The sequence below is a fragment of the Mus musculus genome, chromosome 18 (assembly GCF_000001635.26).
Source record: "Mus musculus strain C57BL/6J chromosome 18, GRCm38.p6 C57BL/6J".
NCBI classification, from domain to species: domain Eukaryota; kingdom Metazoa; phylum Chordata; class Mammalia; order Rodentia; family Muridae; genus Mus; species Mus musculus.
In genome coordinates this window covers 56,675,644-56,686,073 of record NC_000084.6, presented here as the reverse complement: position 1 = coordinate 56,686,073, position 10,430 = coordinate 56,675,644, and positions in this window count along the sequence as shown.

Sequence of the window (10,430 nt, the reverse complement as noted above, 5' to 3'; positions counted from 1 at the left end):
TGTCAGCCTCCATACAACAATACACATACACTATTGTATGCACACACACACACACACACACACACACACACACACACACACACACACACACAGTATATCTTAACATGGCATGTGGTAGACACTTGTAATTCCCATATATCCGTGGTGGATGTAAGAGGATTCATAGTAGTTCGAGGCCACCCTAGCCTCCATGAGACATGAGCTCCTGTCCGAAGGAAGAAAACAAAAACAAACAAAACAAACAAAGGGCCACTTTAATACATATCTATCAAATTCAAGAAAATGTACTATGTTCAGCAAGCACACAAAAGTGTCAAATATAACTTGAATATAAAGAACCTTTGGTTACACTGTGAAAACTGAACAAGAAATCACAGCAAACAAACAACGATGCAAAAACAAAACAAAACAAAAGCCAAAAACTTCAGGGACTTTGTGCTTGGAACCAGGATTGTAATCCCAAAGGAGAGGAAAATTTCACCCAGTAAGTTTCAGGAAGATGCCCTGAGCATGGGATTCTCTGATCTGAGGAGGGAGCCCTCAGACCTCGATGACTGCCCCTAACAGGACTCTAAGACACTTTATTCTTTTCAGTTGGTTAATGAGTCAAACCAAAACTGTCATGCAGTCTACCAGGGTTTCCCCTCTTTCTTTCTGTAACTAAGACAAGATCCTTCCTCTGTCTATTAAAGGGAGGTCAGATTATACCACAACAAACTTTAGCAAAAAGAATATTTTGAACTAAAGACCGTTTAAAACAAAAACCAAAAAACCAGGAAATGTCACTCATGTTCCTTCTGCCCCAAAGTAGGTCACAAACACCACCTTGTAAACTCCCCTCACCTTTACTAGGAAGAAAAGACTGACTCTTGCATGCAAGGCACTTACTAAGCACCTGAGTCTACTAGGCATTTTTACGCACCTCCCTATACACGGCAGCTTCTAGAAGCCCAGGCCCCTTTCCTCTTTGTTAAAATGATACATAAACTCCTGGATCCAACCAGCTCTTTCAATTTCTACTTCTTTTGCTTGAGGCCCATATGCACATAAAATACTAACGTTGTCTTAGTCTCTTGTCTATTGCTATAACAATATCTGAGAATGGCATGTTATTTTTGGCACATGGATCTACTAGAGTCTGGAAAGGCCAAGAATTTAGCACCAGCATCTGGAGAGGGCTTTGTGCTGTTCCAAACCCGTGACAGAAAGTGGGACCGCAAAGGAGAGAGAACTCATGGTACAGTGAGCCATCCCTGCTGGAAAGGCATGACGTCACACTTGAGGGTTTGCTGCCACCACGCAGACACGGCCCACAGGAACCCACCTCTCACTACTGCTCTGCTAGGGATTTGGAATTCTACACGTAAACTAGGGGTGGGAGTGGATGAAAATGAGGATGTGACCACTCCTAGGAATGGTTCAGAAGATGGCTTGTTTGTTTTTGTTTTTTTTAAAAACAGGGTTTCTCTGGATAGTACTGGATATCCTGGAACTCACTCTGAGACCAGGCTGGCCTTGAACTCACAGAGATATGCCTGTCTGGGGTTAGTGATGTGTGCCAACATTGTCTGGGAAAAAAAAGATTTTTTTTTTGTTTTTTTTTTTTTTGTTTTTTGTTTTTTTTTGAGACAGGGTTTCTCTGTGTAGCCCTGGCTGTCCTGGAACTCACTCTGTAGACCAGGCTGGCCTCGAACTCAGAAATCTGCCTGCCTCTGCCTCCCGAGTGCTGGGATCCTGGCTGTCCTGGAACTCACTCTGTAGACCAGGCTGGCCTCGAACTCAGAAATCTGCCTGCCTCTGCCTCCCGAGTGCTGGGATTAAAGGCGTGCGCCACCACGCCCGGCAAGATTTTTTTTTATTGTAGGTATGAGGGAGAGAACAGCCAGAAGCCCTTGGAAGGGTCCTAGTCTAAACCAAACCATGAGAGAAGTGAGAGAGAATGTTAGAGCAAGTGAAGAGAGAGGGGGCCAAGTGTGCACATGGGAGCCAAGAGGCCGAGATGGTGTATAGCTAAAACGATTGAGTTCTATAGAGAGCAAAGCTGGGAGAAGGGAAGGCCAGCCCAGTCTCTGGGCTGGAGACAGTTACAGGGTGGGGTAAGAAGTGCTGGGAGGAGCAGCCAGTACTGAGTGAGATTTGTGTCCAGTTTCTATGAGGCCTGACATTCCTGAGTGCTGGGATTGAAGGCATGGGCCACCATGGTCAATGTCACAGGCATCATATTAATTAACTTACCAGGAGTTCAACCATGACAGGGTTGGAGTTGGGGTGGGATGGGGTGGGATGGCAGGGTGTAGCACTTAAACCAGAGGATCTCAAAGGTTTTCAACCTGTGCATCTCAACCATTAAAAAAACAGATATTTGCACTACGATTCATAACAATAGCAAAATTACAAAACAATTAATTCATTCATAACAACTAGCAAAAGTTATGAAGCAGTAACAAAAATGATTTTAGGGTCACCACAACACGAGGAACTGTACTAAAGGGTTGCAGCATTGGGAAAGTTGAGAATCACTGACTTATACCACAGCAAACATCAATCAAAAGCAGGCTTTTGTCCTGACTCCTTCCACTTTCTTTCCTTCCTTCCTTCCTTCCCTCCCTCTTCTCTCCTTTTGCCCTAGTGTTGGAAACTGAACTCTGTAAGCCTTGTGCTTCGAAGCTGAAGCCTCAGCTCGGGCAGTCTGTAAATCTACAGATCCCAGAAGACCTGGCTGGCAGCCAACAGGGGAAACCAACAGAAATCCAATCCCAGAAAACAGAAAAACTGTGCGGTCGGAGTGGACTTACTTGCTGTCTTTGGGAGTGGTCACTGAGGGGTTAACTCAGTTCCTCTTCTCCCCAGGACCTTCTGGGAAGGGAGAGGGAGCTATGCGCATCCCTGCTTCACAGACTTCTATGCATCATGCTCTGAAAATAACTCTTTATCTGGGACTCACATGGGAAAGGGGCCAATGGAATTTCACATGTAAGAGTGTGGTGGTTGTAATATGGAAATAGCTAGAATGGCAAGTGTTACCGAAATGTATACTTTAATTATGCTTTTATTTATTTGTTTGTTTATTGGTGTTTTAAGGCAGTTTATGTAGCAAAGGATAGCAATGAGTTCCTGGTACTCTTCATCCATCTCCCAAGTGCTACGTTATTTTATTTTATTTTATTTTATTTTATTTTATTTTATTTTATTTTATTTTATTTTATTTTATTTTGGTTTTTCGAGACAGGGTTTCTTTGTGTAGCCCTGGCTGTCCTGGAACTCACTCTGTAGACCAGGCTGGCCTCGATCTCAGAAATCCACCTGCTTCTGCCTCCCAAGTGCTGGGATTAAAGGTATGTACTACCATGTCCATATCATTTGTATTACTGGTGCGTGTGTGTGTGTGTGTGTGTGTGAGTGTGTGTGTGTGTGTGTGTGAGTGTGTGTGTGAGAGTGAGTATGTGTGTGAATGTGTGTGTGTGAGAGTGAGTGTGAGTGTGTGTGTGTGAGTGAGTGTGAGAGTGTGTGTGTGAGAGTGTGTGTGAATGTATGTGTGTGTGAGTGTGTGTGTGTGTGTGTGTGAGTGTGTGTGTGTGTGTGTGTGTGTGTGTGTGTGTGTGTGTGTGTGTGTGAGTGTGTAGATGACCAAGGAGAACAGAAGAGGATGTCTGATCCTCTAGAACTGGAGCTATAGGCTATTGTAAACTGCCCCATGTACGTGCCCAAACAAAACTCTGGTCTTCTGCAAGAACATCAGGTGCCCTTATCACTGAGCCATTTTTCCACACAAACACACACCACACTCCTGAAATTTAGTTTTTGACTTGATATAGAATTTCACTTCGCAGACAGACTAGCCTAGAATTCACTAGCTAGACCAGGCTAGCCTTGAACTGATAGAGTTCTGCTCATCTTTGCCTCCTGGCTGCTGGAATAGAAGTTGTGCCTCATCCGGACCCACTGAAATGTATATTTTAAAATGATTAATTGATTTTATGGTGTGATAATTTTACACGAAGAAAACTTGACAAGCAATGAAGTGGCTGTCTCTGGAAGTCATACCATAGTCATGAGATATGTCCATATCGCTTCGTGATTGTGAGTTGCTAGATAAAGCCTAGAGGGCTGAGTGCTCAAAGGAAGGTAAGCAGGGTCTGGGATTCACTCTTAACAATGCTACAGCTTGAGAGTGCTATAATTTTTTGTTTGCTTGTTTGTTTTTAAAGAGAACCAACCCCTTCTTCTTCTTCCTCTTCTCCTCCTTCTTCTTCCTCCTCCTCCTTATCTTCCTCCTCCTCTTCCTCCTCCTCCTCTTCTCCTCCTTCTTCTTCCTGTTCCTCTTCTTCCTCTTCTCCCTCCTCCTCCTCCCTTCCCCTTCCCCTTCCCCTTCCCCTTCCCCTTCCCCTTCCCCTTCCCCTTCCCCTTCCCCTTCCCCTTCCCCTTCCCCTTCCCCTTCCCCTTCCCCTTCTTCTTCTTCTTCTTCTTCTTCTTCTTCTTCTTCTTCTTCTTCTTCTTCTTCTTCTTCTTCTTCTCCTTTTTTCCGAGACAGGGTTTCTCTGTGTAGCCCTGGCTGTCCTAGAACTCACTCTGTAGACCAGGCTGGCCTCGAACTCAGAAATCCACCTGCTCTGCCTCCTGAGTGCTGGGATTAAAGGTACGTGTCACCTCGCCCGGCCCTCTTCCTCTTCTTCATCTTCTTCCTCTTCTTCATCTCCTTCCTCTTCTTCCTCTTCTTTCTCTTCTTTCTCTTCCTCTTCTTCTTCCTCTTTTTCCTCTTCTTCTTCTTCCTCTTCAGATTTATTTATTCATTTCATGTATGTGGTTATACTGTTGCTGTCTGGTGTCAGACACACCAGAAGACTGCATCGGATCCCATTACAGATGGTTGTGAGCCACCATGTGGTTGCTGGGAATTCAACTCAGGACCTCTGGAAGAGCAGCCAGTGCTCTTAACAGATGAACCATCTCTCCAGCTAGAGATTGCTATAATTTTAATTCCTGTTTGCATGTACTTATTCATTCACTCTCTTGTTAGGAAGGACCCACGATATCCACCCCCCTTCCATATTCACATGCCTACGAGTGCTGGACTTGTATAGACCTTGCTTAGGCAGCCATACTTTTGAGGTTTCTCACGGAAAACTTTCTTGTCATTTCTTTCTTAAAAAAACAAAAAACAAACAAAAAAAAAACCCTATTTTTGTTTTATGTGCACTGTGTTTTGCTTGAATGTATGTCTTTGTGAGGGTGTCAGATCCCCTGGAACTGGAGTCACAGGCAGTTATGAGCTGCCATGGGGGAACTGGGAATTGAACCCAGGTTCTCTGGAAGACTAAACAGTGCTCTTAGCCACTGAGCCATCCCTCTAGATCCCTTTTTGTCTTTTTTTTTTTTTTTTTTTTTTGGTTTTTCAAGACAGGGCTTCTCTGTATAGCCCTGGCTGTCCTGGAACTCACCTTTTAGACCAGGCTGGCCTCGAACTCAGAAATCCTCCTGCCTCTGCCTCCCGAGTGCTGGAATTAAAGGTGTGTGCCACACTACCGCCCGGCTCCATTGATGCTTTAAAGTGTAGGTTACCAATAAAGTTTCATCTAAGTATATTAAAACCTTTTAATTAATTTCTTTAAAGATGTATTTATTTATTTTATGCATATAAGTACACCATTGCTCTCTTCAGACACACCAGAAGAGGGCATCGGATCCCATTACAGATTGTTGTGAGCCACCATGTGGTTGCTGGGAATTGAACTCAGGACCTCTAGAAGAACATTCGGTGCTCTTAACCTCTGAACCATCTCTCCACCACCACCCCCTTTTTAAAAAGATTTATAATTAAATCTTTAATTTTTTTGAGACAAGGTCTCATGTAGGCCAGGCAGGCTTTAAATTCTCTATGTAGCCAAGGTTGGTCTTGAACTTTTGGCCCTCCTGCCTCCACCTCCCAGTTCCTGGAATTACAGATAGATTTGTTTGTTTGTTTGTTTGTTTTTGTTTTTTGAGTCAGGGTTTCTCTGTATAGCCCTGGCTGTCCTGGAACTCACTTTGTAGACCAGGCTGGCCTCGAACTCAGAAATCTGCCTGCCTCTGCTTCCCGAGTGCTGGGATTAAAGGTATGGGCCACCACTACCCAGCTAGATTTTTTTTTGTAATAATAATCTGTCTCTCTTAATACAAAATAAAAGTCATTTTAAAGAATACTATTTTGTGCTGGGCGTGGTGGCACATGCCTTTAATCCCAGCACTCGGGAGGCAGAGGCAGGCCGATTTCTGAGTTCGAGGCCAGCCTGGTCTACAAAGTGAGTTCCAGGACAGCCAGAGAAACCCTGTCTCAAAAAATCCAAAGGGGGCGGGGGGGAGAGAGAATACTATTTTGTTACATAGGCATGCTATGTTAGTAAGGTTCTCTTAAAAAAAAAATTTCAGAATGGCTAGAATGAATAGTCTGGGTAGTGCAACACTGGTTGTCTCATGACAGAAAAGCCTAAAATCATGTAATTGTTGAGGGGACTGGATGTCCTACCAGTCCCCTGGTGCTGGAGTCCCTAAGGATTCCTAGAGACCTGGTCCTCTACAGTCTATGTTGAAGTTCTGAAGAAGTCGGTTCTAATACCAGAGAAAGAATGCCTTGGCTACAGCATAAATCAGCTTGCTAGACAGAACAGGGCCAAGCAGGCAACAAGCAAGTGCTTTCTTCTTCCCTATGAGCCGCCACCAGACTCTGTTACCTAGATTAATGGCGGGTCTTCCCAACTCAAATGATCCAATCAAAAAACCCTTCACAGGTGTGCCCAGATGCTTGGGTTATAGTTGATTCTTGACTCAGTCAAGTTGACTGCCAAGATTAGCCATCACATGTGGCCTATATTTTCCCCTGGAAAGAAAAATAAACTCTGGGCAGGGCATAGTGGCTCATGTCTGTAATCCCATCACTTGGGAGGCTGACCAGATTTGCTGGGAGTTTAAGGGCAGCCAGCTCGGGCTACCTGATCACAAATACAGACCACACAAATACACACCACACACAAAATCACATACGTGCGCTTGCGATCGAGCCAACAAGAGAGAGGGCCAGAGTGTGTGTGAGGGTGGAGGTTGGGGGAGAGGAGGCATAAAACCGGAGTCACTTTCCCTGAGAGCCCAAAGGGTGTAATTAAGAACACCTGGAGCAGTAATGGCTCCATCCTCCACAGGGAAAAAAAAACCTAGAAGTGGAGAACTGAAGGCATCTGGATAGCCCCCCAGGGTGGGGGACGGTCATTAAAGACTGGAGATTCTCCCGTAGCTAGCTGTGGGTAGATAGAAGCCAACACGTACGCACAGCAGGAGCCAGAGAGGTGTGCTCCAAACCAGCTGCTAAGTCGCCTCAAGCGGGTGTCGGGAGATAGCGCGAAGCCAATGGAGTCAGGCTGCCCGGAAGATAAGAGTGAGGAATGTCCGGATCGTGGGGCTCCGAGGCTCTGGGGGTAGAGCTTTTACAGTGTTCGCGAGGAACTGGGGTCAGCCCCCAGCAGGAGGAGTGAAGGGAAAAGACGTCTGAGTCGGTTTTAGATTCCCGGCAATCACCTAAAGCTAAGCTTTATATCCTGCTGATTTCAGAATATTTCGCAGTGTCACCTACAAGTTTAGGGTTGGGGACCAGATAAATTTAAGTCCGAGCATCTGGGAGAGCCCACAGAGTCAGTATTTATACAGTATAAAGTTCTTCAATTCCACCTGTTTGCTGGAATACCAAATCAAGGCAGTGTAGGGCAGGGGCCTTGAGTGGGTTCATTTTCTCACCAGTTAAAGAATTAAAAGGAGTCGGGCAGTGGTGGCGCACGCCTTTAATCCCAGCACTGGGGAGGCAGAGGCAGGCGGATTTCTGAGTTTGAGGCCAGCCTGGTCTACAAAGTGAGTTCCAGGACAGCCAAGGCTATACGGAGAAACCCTGTCTCCCGGTCTCGAAAGAAGGAAACAAACAAACAAGAAAAAAGAATGAAAAAGAATGAAAATCTCTGGCTCAGCAGGTAGCAGCTTGAAACACAGCAGGCAGAATTAGCATGTTTTTAGCATGTTTGTGTTTTTTGGGTTTTGTTGTTGTTGTTGTTGTTTTTTAATTGGAGTTGAGGAAACATACCCACAGAGCAGACACACTGAGCAAACCAAAACCACAGTCACTTCTTGAAAGCTGAGTTTTTTTGTTTTTTGTTTAAACTTGCTGAAGGATCCTCCAACCCTAATTTATACAGTTGGTCAGTTTGAAGACAGGCCCAACAAGTACTGATCCTACTGGAACTTGTCCAGCCAGTCCACCAGCCTGGGGGGTGGAGGGGGTTGGTGTTTCCGGGTAGAAGAAAAAAAAAAAGCCCCACTAGACCTTTGTTTTATGCTGCCTGGCTTTTGTCTCAGATCAGGAGGGGGGAGTCAGCCATTTTGGAAGTTTGCAATCTTTATTGCCTAGCCACCGCCCCTCTGTCTGTCTGCCTATCCTGTGTGATAAATCCACTCGCACCTGGAATCACAGTACTTACGAGGCTTAGGAGAGGATTCCAGCTCTCACTGCCTGGTGAGACTCTGTCTCAGAAAAACAGAAAGCCGCCTGTGGAGACCAGAAATCTTGATTCTTTGGACCAGGCAAGAGGCAGGAGAATTGGGAGTTAAAAGCCACCCCTCAGTCTCTAAGCTAATTAAAGGCCAAGCTTGGAATGGGTGAAGAAACTAATTTAACTAGGAATAAATAGTGTAGTGTTTGTGTTCTTTTTTTTTTTTTTTTTTTTGGTTTTTCGAGACAGGGTTTCTCTGTGTAGCCCCGGCTGTTCTGGAACTCACTCTGTAGACCAGGCTGGCCTCGAACTCAGAAATCCACCTGTCTCTGCCTCCCCAGTGCTGGGATTAAAGGCGTGCGCCACCACGCCCGGCTCTGTTTGTGTTCTTTTAAAAAAAATATTTCTAGGCCGGGCATGGTAGCACTCGCCTTTAATCCCAGCACTTGGGAGGCAGAGGCAGGAGGATTTCTGAGTTTGAAGCCAGCCTGGTCTACAGAGTGAGTTCCAGGACAGCCGGGGCTACACAGAGAAACCCTGTCTCGAAAAACCACAAAAAAAAAAAAAAAAAAAAAAAAAAAAAAAAAAAAAAAAAAAAAAAAAAAAAAAAAAGAGGGGTGTGTGGGGTGTTTTATAAAAAAGCCAGGATATGTATTGTAGGGCACAGTATGGTAAGGTGGGAGGGGTGCCTCGGAGGGCTCATGCTGAGGCATCCCTTCCCCCTGAGGTACCAGCCATACAACGGGTATAGTATAGAATAGAATTTATTTGTGGGTATAGGAAAGGAAGTTGAGAAAGGAGTAGAGACAGAGAAAGAGAGGAGGACAGAGAAGGATAGGGAGAGAAAGAGGAGAGAAAGAGAGAAGAGGCCGGCTAGGAACACGTGGAGAAGGGGTGGGGGTGGGGACAAAGGGTCCCGGAGAGCAAAGGAAGTCAGAGAGAAAAGGAGCAGAGAGATCGAGGAGGGGCCAAACAGCCCCTTGTATAGCAAGCCAGGCCTCCCTATTGCCAGGTAACTGCTGGGCGGAGCCTAAGAAGGAATGCCTACATGGGGTACCTGGAGGGCTCATGCCAAGGGACCCCTGAGAAATATCACCATGCAACAAATTTGGTATAAAGAGGATTAATTGCGGGGAAGGCCGGGGAGTGAGGGCCTGGAGAAGGGGTCGAAGCAGACGGACAGGAGCAGAGAGATGAGGGCGGTGAACGAGGAGGGAGGGGGAGGGGCAGAGAGGACAGAAAAAGGCAGAGAAAGACCAGCCAAAAACACGTGGGAACAGAGAGCGCCAACTGAAGTGCTGGGCTATGCTTTTATATGCTCGCACCTGGTGGCCAGCAATGGCGGCAGGTGATGATGATGTAACCATTGCTTAGGTCACTGGGAGGAACCTAGTGAAATCGCCTGCAAGCTAAGATGTATGAATGAATAAAAGCCATGTGTGTGGGTGCTCGTGGGAGCCAGAAGAGAGCTGTTATAGGAATTAGAGGAGTTTGTGAGCTGTCTGCCGTGGATCCTGGGAATTGAGTTCAGGCTGTGAGACCAAATCGGTAAAAACATACCTTGAAAGTTAAGAGTTCTGTTTGCAGTTAAGACAGTTAAAAAAAAGTTCCTGTTTGTCCTATGTTAAGTCCTTGGAAGTTAAGCTTTCTAATTATAATTAAGTTCCTGTGTGTCCTGGGCTAAATCCTACTTAAAGAATAAATTTTTGTTTGTTCTGTGTTAAGTTCTTGCAAAGTAAGGCTTTGTTAATCCCACCAGGCAGGAATAAGACCACGACCTCAATTCTGAGCCAAATTTGAAGCAAGCTGTAATTTCATACTGGCTAGGATGATGAAGTCTGGCCAGGTCCACTCCTTGGGTTCCCAGAAAATGGCGACGAGCCACATTTTTGCAGAAGCTTAAAAAAGGCAACCCCATAAGGCCAC